This window comes from Bubalus bubalis, chromosome 4 (genome assembly GCF_019923935.1).
Source record: "Bubalus bubalis isolate 160015118507 breed Murrah chromosome 4, NDDB_SH_1, whole genome shotgun sequence".
In the NCBI taxonomy this organism is placed as follows: domain Eukaryota; kingdom Metazoa; phylum Chordata; class Mammalia; order Artiodactyla; family Bovidae; genus Bubalus; species Bubalus bubalis.
Genome location: NC_059160.1, coordinates 18,471,136 through 18,490,439, shown reverse-complemented (window position 1 = coordinate 18,490,439; position 19,304 = coordinate 18,471,136). Strand labels below are relative to the sequence as shown.

The window sequence follows — 19,304 nt, the reverse complement described above, 5'->3', positions numbered from 1 at the left end:
CTTTTGCACTGGATGTTATTTATTAATCTCCTTTTATTAGGCTAGGTGTAGATGGAGTTGATTGTGAATCTGAAAACACTACTTATTTTCAGAGTAGAAAATAAAACTCTCAGGGTGAAGAAAGAAAAAATTTGAGAAATGTTGATTTTCCTGTCTAAACAGGGTTTCAACCATTCATCATTCCAATTGATCCTGAAGGACCTAATCCCATCTCCCAGATCCTTATGATTTTCTTCTGCTCCTCCAAGATCTTCAAAAGTTTATCACACGCCAGTGCTATATGAATTACCTTAAATCAAAAATATCCGACACGACTGAAGTGACTTAGCTTCACACAAAGAGACTAGCATGCACACAAATCAAAATATAATCACATCATCTTGTAATCAAGTCACTTCAACAAGTTATTGTTAAAGTCTAGATCAGTGCTGACTATTAGGAATATAATGTGAGTCACATATGAAATTAAAAATTTTGCAGTAGCCACAAATAAAAAAATGAAAAAAATTAGTGGCCATTTTTAATATTATACTTTAACTTAATAGGCACTCAGTTCAGTTCAGTCGCTCAGTTGTGTCTGGCTCTTTGCGACCCCATGGACTCCTGCACGACAGGCCTCCCTATCCATTACCAATTCTCAGAGTTTACTCAAACTCATGCTCACTGAGTCAGTGATGCCATCCAACCATCTCATCCTCTGTTGTCCCCTTCTCCTCCTGCCTTCATCAATCTTTCCCAGCATCGGGGTCTTTTCAAATGAGTTAGCTCTTTGCATCAGGTGGCCAAAGTATTGGAGTTTCAGCTTCAACATCAGTCCTTCCAGTGAACATTCAGGACTCATTTCCTTTAGGATGGGCTGGTTGGATCTCCTTGCAGTCCAAGGGACTCTCAAGAGTCTTCTCTAACACCACAGTTCAAAAGCATCAGTTCTTCTGTGCTCAGCTTTCTTTATAGTCCAACTCTCACATCCATACATGATTACTGGAAAAACGATAACCTTGACTAGACATTTGTTGGCAAAGAAATGTCTCTGCTTTTTAATATGCTGTCTAGGTTGGTCACAGTTTTTCTTCCAAGGAGTAAGCGTCTTTTAATTTCATGGCTGCAGTCACCATCTGCAGTATTTTGGAGCCCCCAAAAATTAACTGTCACTGTTTCTACTGTTTTCCCGTCTATTTGCCACAAAGTGATGGGACCAGATTCCATGATCTTAGTTTTCTGAATGTTGAGTTTTAAGCCAACTTTTTCACTCTCCTCTTTCCCTTTCATCAAGAGGCTCTTTAGTTTTTCTCCACCTTCTGCCATAAGGGTGGTTTCATTCGCATATCTGAGGTTATTGATATTTCTCCTGGCAATCTTGATTCCAGCTTGTGCTTCCTCCAGCCCAGTGTTTCTCATGATGTACTCTGCATACAAGTTTAAAAAGCAGGCTGTACGTCAATGTACAGCCTTGAGGTACTCCTTTTCCCATTTAGATCGAGTCTGTTGTTCCATGTCCAGTTCTAACTGTTGCTTCCTGACCCGCATTCAGATTTCTCAAGAGACAGGTCAGGTCGTCTGGTATTCCCATCTCTTGCAGAATTTTCCAGTTTGTGGTGATTCACACAGTCAAAGGGTTTGGCATGGTCAGTAAAGCAGAAATAGATGTTTTTCTGGAACTCTCTTGCTTTTTTGATGATCCAGTGGATGTTGGTAATCTGATCTCTGGTTTCTCTGCCTTTTCTAAAACCAGCTTGAACATCTGGAAGTTCACGATTCATGCTGTTGAAGCCTGGCTTGAAGAATTTTGAGTATTACTAGCTTGTGAAATGAGTGCAATTGTGCAGTAGTTTGAGCATTCTTTGGCATTGCCTTTCTTTGGGATTGGAATGAAAACTGACCTTTTCCAGTCCTGTGGCTACTGCTGAATTTTCCAAATTTGCTCGCATATTGAGTGCCGCACTTTCACAACTTCATCTTTTAGGATTTGAAAGAGCTCAACTGGAATTCCATTACCTCCACTAGCTTTGTTTGTAGTGATGCTTCCTAAGGCCCACTTGACTTCTCATTCCAGGATGTCTGGCTCTAGGTGAGTGATTACACCATCGTTTATCTGGGTTATGATCTTTTTTTATAGTTCTTCTGTGTATTCTTGCCACTTCTTCTTAATATCTTCTGCTTCTGTTAGGACCCTACCATTTCTGTCAGGTCCCTACCATTTCTGTCCTTTATCGAGCCCATCTTTGCATGAAATATTCCCTTGGTATCTCTAATTTTCTTGAAGACATCTCTAGTCTTTCCCATTCTAGTGTTTTCCTCTATTTCTTTGCACTGATCACTGAGGAAAGCTTTCTTGTCTCTCCTTGCTATTCTTTGGAACTCTGCATTCAGATGGGTATATCTTCCCTTTTTTCCTTTATCTTCTTTTCTCAGCTATTTTAAGGCCTCCTCAGACAACTATTTTGCCTTTTTGCGTTTCTTTTTCTTGGGGATGGTCTTGATCACTGCCTTCTGTACAATGTTATGAACCCCTGTCCATAGTTCTTCAGGCACTCTATCAGATCTAATCCCTTGAATCTATTCCTCACTTCCACTGTATAATCGTAAGGGATTTGATTTAGGTCATACCTGAATGGTCTAGTGGTTTTCCCTACTTTCTTCAATTTAAGTCTGAATTTGGCAATAAGTCAGCTCCCGGTCTTGTTTTTGCTGACTGTATAGAGCTTCTCCATTTTTGGCTGCAAAGAATATAATCAATCTGATTTCAGTATTGACCATTTGGTGGTGTCCATGTGTAGAGTCATCTCTTGTGTTGTTGGAAGAAGGTGTTTACTATGACCAGTGCGTTCTCTTGGAAAAACTGTTAGCCTTTGCCCTGCTTCTTTCTGTACTCCAAGACCAAACTTGCCTATTATTCCAGGTATGTCTTGACTTCCTACTTTTGCATTCCAGTCCCCTATGATGAAAAGGACATCTTTTTTGGGTGTTAGTTCTAGAAGGTCTTATAGGTCTTCATAGAACCGTTCAACTTCAGCTTCTTTAGCATTACTGGTTGAGGCATAGACTTGGATTACTGTGATATTGAATGGTTTGCCTTGGAAACTAACAGAGATCATTCCATTGCTTTTGAGATTGCACCCAAGTACTGCATTTAGGACTCTTTTGGAAAAAGACTCTGATGGGACACAAATAATTCATTTTGTTAAATGAGAAAATAACTTGCCTAGGCTGACATACATAGTTGGCACATGTTATAGACCAGATTTGAACCTAGACAGTCAGGCTGCAAAGTCTTTGCTTTTCAAAATCACATATATTCCCTCTCCTTACAGTCACTCAGTCTTATTTCTACTATTCTTCCACATATACCTTTATGTTTCAACTATATCTAACAAGTATTTAAATAAGCCATCTGTGTTTGTTTGCTAGGGCTGGGTGATTTAATGAGAAATATTTGTGGTCTTTGTCTCCATGTCTGGCATAAAAATTTCCTAAAACCCTTGGAATTTCCCTAGTGGTAGGAATGTCTGTTATTCATAAGGAACCCTTTGGGCCACATCTAAATTTATGCACATGAAGTGATTCAAATGCACGGCCCTCAGATAGCCTAAGGATGGAGCTAGTCACCAGAGAGACCAAATGGTTAGGGGACTAACTCTTTTAGCACTAGCCACTGACCTCTTGGGCTGCAAGGAGATTAAACCAGTCAATTCTAAAAGAAATCAACCCTAAATATACATTAGAGGGAATGTTGCTGAAGCTGAAGCTCCAATACTTTGGCCACCTGATGAGAAGAGCTGACTCACTGGAAAAGACTCTGATGCTGGGACAGACTGAAGGGAAAAGCAGCAGGGGATGGCAGAGGATGAGATGGTTTGAAAGCAATTACTGACTCAATGGACATGAATTTGAGCAAACTCCAGGAGATACTGGAGGACAGAGGAGACTGGAGCTGCAGTCCATGGAGTCATCAAAGAATCAGAAATGACTTAGTGACTGAATAACAAGAGCACTGACCTCTAGGAAGGGGAAAGGAGGAGCTACAGATTAAACTCTATAAAAAATCTGGAACAAGGGATTTGATGAGTTTCCAGGTTGGTGAGCCTATCCATATTTGGAGAAGGTGGTGCAACCCAGTTCCATGGAGACATCTTTCTAGACCTTGCCCTACCTATGTACCTTTTTTCGACTGGAAAAAAAAAAAAAAAGCTCACAGCAAGAGAGTTGTAAGTTAAGTTTTATTTGGGGCAAAATGAGGACTTTAGCCCTGGAGACAGCATTTCAAATAGCTCTGAGAAGCTGCTCCAGAGAAGTAGGGGAGAAGGTCATTATAAATGTGATTTTGGTGAAGGGGGAGTACATGCAATTAAGCACATATTCTTTTTTTTTTTTTTTTTTCTGCTAGCTGCAATGAGCAGACATCACCATGAAGGACTTTCGTGCTTTTCTAGATCTGAGGAGATGAAAGAACTGGACTCATAAAGTCTCCTGAAAATATCTTTCTATCTGAAGACTTGTTCTGCCAGTTTCTCCCAGAGCACAGAGTGCCTCATTCCTGATTTCCACTCTGAACTCCTTTCAGGGGGTGTTAAAGGTCAGCACCCACACCACTCATAATTTGATCCTTGTAGAGATAGATGTCAAGTGCCAATTTGTAGGCGACACTCTTCATTATGTACTTCTTATCCTTTGTAATAAACTGGTAAATGTAAGTAAATGTTCTCTGAGTTCTGTGAGCTGCTCTGGCACATTGATTGAACCCAAGGAGGGGTTCATAGGAACCCCTGATTTATAGCCAGTCCATCAGAAGCACAAGTGATAACTCAGACTTTCAACTGGAGCTGAAGTGGGGGCAGTCTTGTGAGACTGAGACTTGAATCTGTGGGACTGAAACCGAGCAGGACCCTGTGGGGCTCTTGGCTATGAAAAGTCTTTCTGTGTCCCCCATTTCTGGACCTTCCCTGAGTTCCAAAGGGCAGGTTCAGACATGGAAGAGAAGAGATGAAGACACAAGGGAGGAGCAATCAAGCAACAACAGTGCAGCCTTGAGATAGGATCCTGGCTCTCTCAAGAGATACACAAAACAGTATCTCCGAGTTCTTTTGAAAATTCCAACAAACAGAAAATGTTAACTACTTGAGACATTCTTTATTCCAGAGAGAAGTCCACAGTTTAATAACCTCAAGAACCACTGATCATCAGGAGACCATCTGAGGCCACACAAAGAAACACAGGGGACTTCCCTGGTGGTACAGTGGATAAGAATCTGCTTGTTAATGCAGGGGACACGGGTTCGATCCCTGGTTCAGGAAGATTCCCACATGCCTTAGGGCAACAAAGCCCATATGCCACAAGCCTGTGTGCTCTAGGGCCGATAAGCTGCAACTACTGAAGCCTGCATGACTAGAACCTGTGCTGTGTAACAAGAGAAGCCATTGCAATGAGAAACCTGAGCACTGCAATGAAGAGTAGCCCCCACATTGCCACTAGAGAAAGTCTACTCACAGCAACAAGGATTCAGCACAGCCAAAAATTTAAAAAAATTAAAAGTAAATGAATAAAGGGACGCAGGTCCTGTGCACACCCTGATCCTTCTCAGCAACTCCATCCTTGAACCATTGCTAAAAACTCCTCACCAGATCTCCCTGGGTTGAGACACACATTTTTGAGGCATGAGCCTATTGTGTCCCTCCCTTTGCCTGGCAAAGCAGTAAAGCTACTACTTTTTTAAAATTTTTATTTGGGACCTCCCGGTGGTCCAATGGTTAAGATCCCAACCTTCCAATGCAGGGGGCTTGGGTTCAATCCTGATCAGGGAACTAAGACCCCACATGCTACACAGCACAGCCCCAAAATTAAAAAAAATAAATAAATAAAATAAAAATAAAAATTTTATTTATTTATTTTTACTCTTTTCTACTTCACCCAAAACTCTGTTTCCGAGATTCAACTCGGCAGTGGTACACAGAGGCCAAACTTTTGGCATCAGGGTCTGATGTTATGATCAAGTAGACAGCGTCAGAATTCAGTTAAATTGGTAGAGTACCCAGTTACTGTCAGATGAGAACTAGAGAATTTCCTGGTGGTGTGGAAAAAACACACATCAGGCTGCTATAATGTTACACCACAGAATGGGTGTCTCAAACAACAGAAATTTATTTTCTTGCAATTCTGAAGGCTGGAAGTTCAAGATCAGGATGTTGACAGTTCTGGTTTCCTCTTGAGGCTTCTCCTGAGATGCCAGCTTCTAGCTGTGTCCTCATACAGCCTTCTCCCTGCATGCGTGTGTTATTGCTAACTATTTTGGGGCCTAAATTTCTTCTTATAAGACCATCAGTCAGGACTTCCCTGGTATTACAGTGGATAGGAATCCACGTCGCAATGCAGGGGACATGGGTTCTATCCCTGGTCCAGGAAGATTTCACATATGACAGAGCAGTTAAGCCCATGTGCCAAAACTACTGAAGCCTGCATGCTCTAGGGCCCATGAGCCACAACTAGTGAGCCCATATGTCCAAATTTAGAAACCTACGAACCCTAGAGCCCTCAAGTTGCAACTATTGAAGCCCACACACCGAGAACCTGTGCTCTGCAACCAGAAGCCACCACATTGACAAACCCGCGCATCTCACAGAGGTTAGAGAGTAACCGCCACTTTCCACAACTAGAGGAAGCCCACTAGCAGCAATGAAGACCTAGCACAGCCAAAAATAAATATATAATTTTTAAAAAAGAACATCAGTGAAACTGTTGCAGGGAAGAGCCAATTCTAACTCCATGGTGGATCTTTTTCTTTGACTTTACTCTTTGTTTTTATTACTTTTGTTATTATGAGTGAATGAAGTTGCTCAGTTGTGTCCGACCCTTTGCGACCCCAGGGAACGGTAGCCCTCCAGGCTCCTCCGTCCATGGGATTCTCCAGGCAAGAATACTGGAGTGGGTTGCTATTTCCTTCTCCAGGGAATATTCCCGACCCAGGGATCGGACTCAGGTCTCCTGCATTGCAGGCAGACGCTTTACCATATGAACTGAAGGGTTTAGAGGCTGTCAAATTACAGTCATACATAAATTCCTGCCTCAGGGAACCCTGGAGCTTCCCACGTGGTGCTAGTCATAAAGAAACTGCCTGTCAATTCAGGAGACATAAGAGACATCGGTTGGATCCCTGGGTCGGGAAGATCCCCTGGAGGAGGGCATGGCAACCCATTCCAGTATTCTTGCCTGGGAAATCCCATGGACAGAGGGGCTTGGCAGACTACAGACCACAGGGTCACAAAGAGTCAGACATGACTGAAGCAACTTTCATTTAATTATGTTGAATTGGTTCATAGTGCTTTTCAGTCTATTATATTCTACTTTTCTGTATATTCAACAAGATGGTTCAGTTCAGTCGCAGTTGTGTCTGACTCCTTGTGAACCCATGGGCTGCAGCACACCAGGCCTCCCTGTCCATCACCAACTCCCAGAGTCTACTCAAACTCATGTTCATTGAGTCGGTGATGCCATCCAATCATCTCATCCTCTGTCGTCCCCTTCTCCTCCTGCCCTCAATCTTTCCCAGCATTGGGGTCTTTACAAATAAGTCAGTTCTTCCCATCAGGTGACCAAGGTATTGGAGTTTCAGCTTCAACATCAGTCCTTCCAATGAACACTCAGCACTGATCTCCTTTAGGATTGACTTGTTTAATCTCCTTGCAGTCCAAGGGACTCTCAAGAGTCTTCTCCAATACCACAGTTCAAAAGCATCAGTTCTTCGGTGCTCAGCTTTCTTTGTAGTCCAACTCTCACATCCATACATGACTACTGGAAAAATCGTAGCCTTGACTAGACGACGGACTTTTGTTGGCAAAGTAATGTCTCAGCTTTTTAGTATGCTATCTAGGTTGGTCATAGCTTCCCTTCCAAGGAGTAAGCGTCTTTTAATTTCATGGCTGCAGTCACCATCTGCAGTGATCTTGGAGCCCGGAAAAAAAAAGTCGGTCATTGTTTCCACTGTTTCCCCATCTATTTGCCATGAAGTGATGGGACCAGTTGCCATGATCTTAGTTTTCTGAATGCTGAATTTTAAGCCAACTTTTTCACTCTCATCAAGAGGCTCTAGTTCTTCTTCACTTTCTGCCATAAGGGTGGTGTCATCTGCATATCTGAGGTTATAGATATTTCTCCTGGCAATCTTGATTCCAGCTTGTGCTTCCTCCAGCCCAGTGTTTCTCATGATGTACTCTGCAAATAAGTTAAATAAGCAAGGTGACAATATACAGACTTGACGTACTCCTTTTCCTCTTTAGAACCAGTCTGTTGTTCCATGTCCAGTTCTAACTGTTGCTTCCTGACCTGCACACAGATTTCTCAAGAGGCAGGTCAAGTGGTCTGGAATTCCCATTTCTTTCAGAATTTTTCACAGTTTATTATGATTCAGACAGTCAAAGGGTTTGGCATAAATAAAGCAGAAAACCATCCTCTTAGTCAGTTGGATCTCTGAATAAAGATATTCCTTGTCTCTCAGGTTAATTGGCTTGTCATGAAGAGAGAAGACTGAGCTTCAACTCCATAACACAAGTGGATTGGGGCCCATCCTGAGGACTTCATTTTAATGCAATCATCTCTTTAAAGGCTGTCTCTCCTAATACATTCATAACTGAGGTACTGGAAATTAAGACTCCAACATGAATTTTGGAGAGATACAGTTAAGTTCTTTACATCATGTTTCTATTGGAGGCTCATTCTTTTGTACTCTTCCATCTTGAGTATCATTTCCAACTGGCTAACTCTTGGTCATACTAAAATAACTAGTGTCTCTTCTTTGAAAACATTTCCAGAAAAAATTGAAGTAGATATAAGCTTCCTTGTGCCATAATCTATTGTTGTTGTTCAGTCACTAAGTCGTGTCTGACTCTTTGTGACCCCATGGACTACATTATGCCAGGTGTCCCTGTCCTTCACTAGCTCCCGGAATTTGCTCAAATTCATATCCATTGAGTCGGTGATGCCATCCAACCTCTGTCATCCCTGTCTGTCTGTCATGTTAACCTCATCCTCTGGCATCCCCTTCTCCTCCTGCTGTCCACCTTTTCCAGCATCAGGGTCTTTCCCAATGAGTCAGCCCTTTGCACCAGGTGGCCAAAGTATTGGAGTTTCAGCTTCAGCATCAGTCCTTCCAATGAATATTTAGGGTTGATTTCCTTTAGGCTTGACTGGTTGGATCTCCTTGCAGTCCAAGGGACTCTCAAGAGTCTTTTCCAGCACCACAATTTGAAACACCAATTGTTTGGCACTCAGCCTTCTTTGGGCTTCCCTGGTAGCTCAGATGGTAAAGAATCTGCCTGCAATGTGGCAGACCTGGGTTCGATCCCTGGGTTGGGAAGATCCCCTGGAGAAGAGAGTGGCAACCCACTCCAGTATTCTTGCTTGGAGAATTCCATGGACAGAGGAGCCTGGCTGGCTACAGTCCATGGGGTCACAAAGAGTTGGACACGATTGAGTGACTTTTACTCACTCAGCCTTCTTTATGGTCCAACTCTCACATCCATACATGACTACTGGAAAAACCACAGCTTTGACTCTACAAACCTTTTTCAGCAAGGTGATATCTCTGCTTTTTAATACACTGTTTGGGTTTCTCATAGCTTTTCTTTCAAGGAGCAAGCGCCTTTTAATTTCATGTCTGCAGTCACCATATGTAGTGATTTTAGAGGCCAAGAAAATAAAAATCTGCCACTGTTTCCATTTTTTCCCCATTTATTTTCCATGAAGTGATGGGACCAGATGCAATTATCATTGTCTTTTTGTATGTTGAGTTTTAAGCCAGCTTTTTCACTCTCCTCTTTCACCATCATCAAGAGGCTCTTTAGCTCCTCTTCACTTTCTGCCACTAGAGTGGTATCGTCTGCATATCTGAGGTTGTTGATATTTCTTCTGGCACTCTGATTTCAGCTTGTGATTCATACAGCCCTGTATTTCTCATGGTGTACTCTGTATATAGGTTAAATGAGCATGGTGACAATATACAGCATACTCCTTTCCCAATTTGGAACCAGTTCATTGCTTCCTGTCCGGATCTAACTGCTGCTTCTTGACTTGCATACAGGTTTCACAGGAAGCAGTTAAGGTGGTCTGGCATTCCCATCTCTTTAAGAATTTTCCAGTTTGTTATGATCTACACAGTCAAAGGTTTTAGTGTAGTCAATGATGCAGAAGAAGATGTTTTTCTGGAATTCTGTAGCTTTTCCTATGATCCAAAATGTTGGCAATTTGATCTCTGGTTCTTGTGCCTTTCCTAAGTCCAGTTTGAACATCTGAAGTTCTCAGTTCATGTACTGCTAAAGCCTAGCTTGAAGGATTTTGAGCATTAATTTGCTCCCATGTGAAAATGAGCAAAATTGTCCGGTAGTTTGAATATTCTTTGGCACTGTCCTTCTTTGGGATTGGAATGAAAACTGACCTTTTCCAATCCTGTGGCCATTGCTGAGTTTTCCAAATTTGCTGACATAATTTATTAGTTGATGAAAAAGTAATTGTGGTTTGGACCGTGAATTTTAAATCATTATAACTAGGCTCAAGCTTTGCACAGTGGCAGTATCGTATTCAATGAGGTTTATCCAAGGCATGGTTATTGCCCCCCCCCCAAAAAAAACCCAACAAAACCTAAGAACAAAAACATTTATTAATTCAAAATAGGAACCATTTCAATCAACACATTTTTGCCAATGAGAAATAAGTTGGTTTCATCCTGTAGTGTAAAATCCATGCTTGACAAACTCTTGGAAAGCATTTTCTGCCTCCTGCTGACTGTGGAAGTGTTTTCTCTGCAAAAAGTTGTCAAGATGCTTGAAGAAGTGTAGTCGGTTCTCAAGAGGTCAGTTGAATATGGCGGATGAGGCAAAACTTTGTAGCCCAATTCACTCAACTTTTGAAGCATTGGTTGTGTGACATGCAGTCGGGAGTTGTCATGGAGGAGAATGGGACCATTTTGTTGGCCAATGCTGGCTGCAGGTGTTGCAATTTTTGGTGCATCTCATCAATTTGCTGAGCATACTTCTCAGATGTAATGGTTTCATCAAAGCTATAGTGGATCAGACCAGCAGCAGACCACCAAACAGTGATCATGACCTTTTTTTTGGTGCAAGTTGGTTTTGGAGCCTTTTCTCAGTCCAACCACTGAGCTGGTCATTGCTGATTATTGTATACAATCAACTTTTCATTCCATGTCACAATCCGTTTGAGAAATGGCTTGTTGTTGCTGTGTAGACTAAGAGAAGACAACACTTCAAAATGACAATTTTTTTTTTTTTGGTGCAGCCTGCTCATGACGTGAGGCACTCCCTTGTCAAGGTTTTTCACCTTTCCAGTTTGCTTCGAATGTTGATGACTGTAGAATGGTCGAGTTGAGTTCTTCAGCAACTTCTCATGTAGTTTAAGAGAATCAGCTTCGAGATGGCTCTGAATTGGTTGTTGTCAACTTCTGATGGCCAGCCACTGTGCTCCTCATCTTCAATGCTCTCATCCCCCTTTCAGAACTTTTGGAACCACCGCTGCACTGACATTCATTAGCAGTTCCTGGTCCAAATGTGTTGTTGATGTTTCGAATTGTCCCTCCTACTTTACAACCCATTTTGCATTCAAATAAAAAAAATTACTTGAATTTGCTTTTTGTTTAAGATCATTTCTATATCTAAAATAAATATAAACAGTAAGTAGTAAGTCATTAGCAAAACACATAATGTGCATTAAAATGATGTATTATAACATTCAGATCAGTTCAGTTCAGTTCAGTCACTCAGTCGCATCCGACTCTTTGTGACCCCATGAATCACAGCACGCCAGGCTTCCCTGTCCATCACCAACTCCCGGAGTTTATCCAAACTCATGTCCATGGAGTTGATGTTGCCATCCAGCCATCTCATCTTCTGTTGTCCCCTTCTCCTCCTGCCCCCAATCCCTCCCAGCATCAGGGTCTTTTCCAATGAGTCAACTCTTATAACATTGCTGCTGCTAAATCACTTCAGTCGTGTCCAACTCTGTGCAACCCCATAGACTGCAGCCCACCAGGCTCCCCCGTCCCTGGGATTCTCCAGGCAATAACACTGGACTGGGTTGCCATTTCCTTCTCCAATGCATGAAAGTGAAAAGTGAAAGTGAAGTCACGCAGTCATGTCTCACCCTCAGGGACCCCGTGGACTGCAGCCTTCCAGGCTCCTCCGTCCATGGGATTTCCCAGGCAAGAGTACTGGAGTGGGGTGCCATTGCCTTTTCCGCTTATAACATTACCACATTTATTTAAGAATGTATTCCAATATCAAATAGCAAGTTCAATAATGCAAAACAGCAATTACTTTTGCACCAATCTAATATCTTAAAAATACCTATGGGACTTCCCTGGTGGTCCAGTGGTTAAGAATTCACTTATTAATGTAGGGCACATGGGCCCAGTCCCTGGTCTGGGAAGGTTCTGCATGCCACAGAGCAACAAAGCCCAGACGCCACAACTACTGAAGCCCGAGTGCCGCAGAGCCTGTGCTTCACAGCAAGAGAAACCACAGCAATGAGAAGGCCAAGCATCGAAAAGAAGAGTAGCCTCCACTCACCGCAGCTAGAGAAAGCCTGTGCAAGACAAGGAAGACCCACCCCAGTCAAAACATAGATAAATATAATTTTAAAAGAAAAAAAAACTTTACTGTAAAGTCTCAAAAATCAAGACATTGTGGTACTGATAAAAGAACAGACAAACAGATCAGTGGAGTGGAACAGAGAGCCCAGAAAGAGACCCAAATAAATATATACAATCAAGTGATTTTTGACAAAGAAACAAAGGCAACAAATGGAGCAGAGACAGCCTCCTCAACAAATGGTGCTAGAACAGCAGGACACACACATACACATTAATGCAGACCCAGACCTTACACCTTTTACAAAAATTAACTCAAAATGGATCATAGTTCTAAATATAAAACACAAAACTATAAAACTGTTAGAAGATAACGGAGGAGAAAACCCAGATGACCCTGGTTATCTCTATGACTTTTTAGATACAAAACCAAAGGCATAATCCATCAATGTGGTAACTGATAAGTTTGGCTTTATTAAATTAAAAATTTCTGCTTTATTAAATTAAAAATTTCTGACTGTAAAAACACCATCAAGAGAAGGAGTATGTAAGTCACAGATTGAGAGAAAGTATTTTCAAAGGCACATCTGATAAAGGACCATTGCCCAAAATATACAAAGAACTCTTAAAGCTCAACAATAAAAACATAATAAATGTTTTTTAATCATAAAAAGTCCTCAACAATAATAAAACAAACAATCTGATTAAAAATAGGCCAAAGACCTGAACAGACACCCCATCAAAGAAGATGTATTGATGGCAAATAAGCAAATAAGCATTTGAAAAGATGCTCCAGTTTATATGTCATAAGGGAAATGCAAATTAAAACAACGAGATACCACTACACACCCATTGCTGCTGCTATTGCTGCTGCTGCTGTCGCGTCAGTTGTGTCCGACTCTGTGCGACCCCATAGACGGCAGCCCACCAGGCTCCCCCGTCCCTGGGATTCTCCAGGCAAGAACACTGGAGTGGGTTGCCATTTCCTTCTCCAATGCATGAAAGTGAAAAGTGAAAAGTAAAGTCGCTCAGTCGTGTCCGACTCTTAGCGACCCCATGGACTGCAGCCTACCAGGCTCCTCCGTCCATGAGATTTTCCAGGCAAGAGTACTGGAGTGGGGTGCCATTGCCTTCTCTGACACACCCATTAGAATGCTCAAAATCTGAAACACTGACAAAACAAATTGCAATAGGATGTGTTGCTTCACTGCTGACAAGAATGTAAAATGGTACAGCCACTTTGGAAGATAGTTTGGTAGTTTTTTACAAAATTAAACATACTCTTACAATCTAATCTAGCAACCTCAACTCCTTGGTGTTTGCCCAAAGAAGTTGAAAATTATTTCCACACAAAAACCTGCACACAGATGTTTAGAGTAGCTTTACTCATAACTGCCAAAACTCAGAAGCAACCAAGATATCCTTCAATAAGTGAAGGTATAAACAAACGGTGGTACATCCAGACAATGGAATGTTATTTAGCACTGTAAAGAAATGAGCTATCAAACCAGGAAAAAACAGAATTATTAAATGCATGACTAAAATAATGAAGCCAATCTGAAAAGGTTACATATTGTGTAATTCCAGCTCCATGACGTTCGACAAAGGGCAAAATGATGAAAACAGTGAAAAGATCACTGGTTGTCAGTGGCTGCGGGTGGATGATGAGAAGGGAGATGAGTAGTTGGAGCACAGACGTTTGTAAGTGCGGGGAAAATATTCTATATGATACTGCAATGATGATGTCCATAGAAGCCCAAGTCCTTAGCATGTCCAAGTCCATACAAGACCAAGAATGAACCCTAATGTAAAGTCTGGACCTTGGGTGACTGTGATGTACTCTCACCAATTGTAACAAGTTCTGGTGGGAGATGCTTATAGTGGGAGAGGTTATGCATTTGTGGAGGAAGAGAGTGTATGGAAAACAATCTCTGTGCCTTCCTTTTAATTTTGCTTTAAACCTAAAACTGCTCTAAAAGAATAAATCTTAATATTTTTTTAACCAATTCTTTATACAAGCAATTTTCCCCAATCTTGAAAGCAGAAACTGTGTTCATTTCATTTCTGCATCTCTTTCTCCAATACCATTTCCATCACCCTCTCAGTACTTGGCACAGTTCAGTACTTAGAGTTTTTTGGAGGAATTAAATAATTTCATTTTAGAGGCAGAAAGTTCTATATGAAAGCAAATGTACTCATTGGGCATAAACTCTTGATTCTTACTGGTAAACCACCATGCCAACTAAAAATTTTTAATTTGTTTCCTGTCAAATTTACCAACACAGCTCACCTTTTAAGTCTTACCTAATCATTCAGCAAGGCTTGCTGCTTGTCAATTTTTAAATGAAATCCAATTATTAATATCTATTGAATAATTAATTTGCAAGAATGTCTTATGAAGAGAACAATAAACTTTGCTGTTTAATACCATACCCCAAATTTCTTTGAACAAATTGCCCTTATTTAGTACTATCTTTTTCAGAAACTTCATGTTTTTAAGTCTGTTGCCAGCGTCAAGTCATTTTTATTTTGTATCAAGTATCTTTTTTCCCCCTTTGTTGGCTGCACCACAAGGCTTACAGGATTCTAGTTCCCCCATGAAGGATTGAATTTATGCCCTCTGCCGTGACAGCATGAGTCCTAACCACTGAACCACCAAGGAACTCTATGGATCAAGTACTTTTTAATAAGTGGCAGAAATTAAATTGGCTCTACCATAGCATAGTGTCATGTTTATTATACTTATTGCTAATAATCAATAATGATATGTCAGAATATGTTCTAAACAATAGCTAGGAAGTTAAAACATCATTATGGTTGACAAAGGAAGAGCTAAAGAAAAAGGAAGAACCAGGTCACTAAGAGGGGAAAGTGAGTGTCTACGTCAAAATCCAAACCAAAAACAAACAAACAAACAAACCACACTACTTTATACAACAGCTGCACATAATTCAGCCCCAAACTCTCCCCAATGCCACCAGCATCCCACCAAAGATATTAAATGGAAAATTCCAGAAATAAACCATTCATAAGCTTAAAACTGCATGCAGTTCTGAGTAGCAGGATGGAATCTCACGTCAAGCCACTCCATCCCAGCCGGGGAGTGACATGCCAGATTAATTCTGCAAGAGAAGCAGCACAGAGAAAAGCCTCCGGGTTTGTGTTATATCTACAGAGACCCTCTCCAGTGTTTTCATAGCTTGTCTTCTTCCAGGATTAGAGACAAAAGAGGCTCTCTCTCCTGGCTGAGCTTCTCAGCGCTCCCCTGAAATGACCACTCATCACTGAAGCAGAAGGTCCTTCTCTGACACCTCCCTGTACTGTGTGGCCTTGAGCAGGAATGCAAATATCCTCTCACCCACCGTGTGCCCTTTTAACAGCCAGCGGAGACTTGGCGCTATTAAGTTACCAATTTCCTCTTGTTACCTAATAATAAGTGGACGAATAGCTAAGGCGAGAGAATAATTACAGTGGCATGTAGCTGATTAAGTAGAGGATTAGGAGTCAAAAGAGTGAAATCTGAGTCCAGGTCTGGAACATGAGCTAGAGGTTAGACATCTCAACTGGTCATTTAACTTTCTCTGTTTCCCAGTTTCAGTATTTAACTGGAGGCCATGAGACCCAGATCAAAGAACTGTTGGGACAGTTAAATCAGATAATGCAAGTGAAAAAAAAAAAGACCCTGATAAACTCTAAAGCCCTAGCAGATATTCATCTAGTCAGTCATTTATGCAGTTTTCATCAACTGTACGTTGAGGACCTACTGTATGCTAGCTGCAGTTCCAGGCACAAGCAGTACAAATGTCGCTAAGACCAAGTCCCTGTCCTCATAGAGCTTAAAACGTAATATAGAAGGTATATGAAAGGTTGATTTTATGTGTTGGCCTAGCTTGGCCAACTATACCAAGATATCTGGTCAAACATTATGGATGTTTCAGTGAGGGCGTTTTTGGATGAGGTTTACATTTAAGTGACAGATTTTGAGTAAAACTTGTCCTCCATGATGGGTGGGTCTTGTCTAATCAGTTGAAGACTTAAAAAAAGAACCAAAAACTGACCCCTTTCTCCCAATCTCAACCCTGCCCCCAGCGAGGAGGAGTCTACCAGCAGATAGCCTCTGACTTCAACTGCAACACCAGCTTTCTTGGGGTTTCAGCTTGGTGATCTTTGTACTTCAACCGCAGCACTGGCTTCTCCTCAGTCTCCAGCCTGCCAGCCCACCCTACAGATTCTGGACTTTCCAGCTTCTATAATCACGTGAATAAATCTCTCAAAAGCAATTTTTTTGTATATACAACTATCCCCTGCTTTTCGAAAGTCTGCTTTACGCCACTTCACTTGCACGAAAGATCTACATTAGTACCTGTTTTCACTAACCAACAGAAGTCAGAAGAGGCTTTTCACTTTTAGGGGAAAAGGTGAAAAGCGAAAGTGGTGTTAAGCAAGCATTTGTTTTGCAACCAGTCGTTAAAAAGACAGCACACAACCCCAGCTCTGACAGCCACAGCCAAGCCAGTTCCCCAGGACCTACACTCAGTATTTCAGCATCAAGTTGCCACAGCTTTGAACTATGTCTCTGAGCATCTCCACTTTATCTGATTTATTCTGTGCGCCTGTTAGCAAGATGCATCCTAAGGTAATTACCTCTTTGTTTTAAGCCATTTCCGCTTATGAAAGGTTTCATAGGAAGGCTCTAGTCCTGGATGACTGGGAAAAACCTGTATTTACACATTTTATTCATTCTGTTTCTTTGCAGAACCCTGACTAATACACATTTTGGTACCAAGAGGTGGGGTGCTGCTATAACAAATACCTAAAAATGCAGATAGAGGCTGGAGGAGTTTTGAGATACACACGAGAGAAAGCCTAGATCACCTGGAAGAAACTGTTGGCAGGAATATGAATGGTAAAAGGGATTCTGATGAAGTCTCAGAAATGAGGAACATGCTGTTGGAAATTGGAGGAAAGCTGGTCCTTGTTACAAAGTATCAAGGAACTTGGTGTGATTGTGTTTTACTGTTTTGTGGAAAGTAGAATTTGTGACAAAATAAGTTATTTAGCTGAGGAGATTTTGCTTGTTCTTTTGTTTTTAAAGTCTTTATTGAATTTATTACAATATTGTTTCTGTGTTATGTTTTGGGTTTGGGGGGATCTTAGCACCACACCAGGGATTGAACCCCCATCCCCTGCATTGGAAGGGGGAGTCTTAACCACTAGATCACCAAGGAAGTCCCGCTGAGGGGATTTCTAAGCAAACTGTTAAAGATATGATTTTCCCTTGTTGCTTACAGTAATGTGAGAGGAGGTAGATACATTGAAGGAGGAATTGTTAGGCAAAAGGGAACCAGAAATTGAAGATCTGTAAAATTCTTAGCCTATCCATATTGCAAAAAACAAACAAACAACCTCCTGCCCCCCCAACCACCACCCCCCAGCTTGCCCTGGAAGGGATACCAAGGGGATGGCTGGAACATCATTTGATAAAGAGACTAGGGCTAAAATTCCTGGGTTTCATCATCCATCTCGGCAGAACCTAGCAAAAGAGATGGTGTTACAGAGAGACAGCCAGCAGAAACACTGCCAGACTAAAAGGTAAAGAGATTAAGACAAATTGAAGGAAGGGTATGAGACTTCCAAGATTCTACCAGATAAGGCAGTAGATCTATCAACACGTGTTATCCTTCCAGGGAAGAATGACCCTGATGCGTGATGATGCTGCGGGAAAGACACCAGAGAACTGCCGCTGCCCCCACAGACTCAGAGCACATGTGCCGTCAGGGCAAGGCTAACTAACTCCCCTTCAGTGTCAGCGCGTCAGGCCTGTGTCTGGGGCCAAGGGGGCAACAGGGCCACCTCGGTGGGCCTGGAGGTCAGAGTACTGAGCCAGTGAGAATTATTTATTCCTGAGACTTAAAATTGACTGGAGTATTGATTTCGTGGCTATGATACCAGAAGTACAGACAACAAAACCAAAAATAAACAAATGGCATCAAACTTAAAAATTCTTGCTCATCAAAGGACACAGTAACCAAGTGAAAAGGCAACCTCTGGAACGGGAGGAAATATTTGCAAATCATGTATCTGATAAGGGATTAATATCCAGAATACATTAATATCAAAATACTAAAATAGAATATGAGCAAAGGACATGAACAGACATATATTCAAAGATGATATAAAAAATGGCCAACAAATGTATGAAAAGATGCTAAACACTATAAATTATCAGAGAAATGCAAATTGAAAACATAATGAGGTATCTCTTCACACTCACTACTATGGCTACATTAAAAATACATAAATAAATAACAAGTGTTGGTGAGGATGTGGAACTGTTGTGCACTGTTGGTGGGAATTAAAACACACTGCAACCGCTATGGAAACAGTATAGTAATTCCTCAAAAATTCCGCAAAAAAAACGGAACTACCATACGATCTAGTAATCTCACTTCTAGGTACTGAAAGTACTGAAACCAAAAGTTCCAAGAAGTATATTCACACCCATGTTCACAGCAGTATTATTCACAGGAGCCAAAGGTGAGACAACCCATGTGTCCATCGATGGATGCACGGATAAATGAACTGTGGTGTATGCATACAATGGATTAGTGCTGTGCTGTGCTTAGTTGTTCAGTCGTGTCCGACTCTTTGAGACCCCATGGACTATAGCCTGCCACGCTCCTCTGTCCATGGTGATTCCCTAGGCAAGAATACTGGAGTG

At 41.5% G+C, this 19,304-nt stretch overlaps 1 long non-coding RNA gene across 1 annotated transcript; it reads left to right on the top strand.

The window, feature by feature from the left end:
• Positions 1-17,055: 17,055 nt before the first annotated feature.
• On the top strand, positions 17,056-17,696 carry LOC102391575. Its single transcript, XR_326185.4, has 2 exons — positions 17,056-17,219; positions 17,340-17,696. It is a non-coding gene; the product is annotated as an uncharacterized LOC102391575 (long non-coding RNA).
• The last annotated feature ends 1,608 nt before the right edge of the window (positions 17,697-19,304 follow it).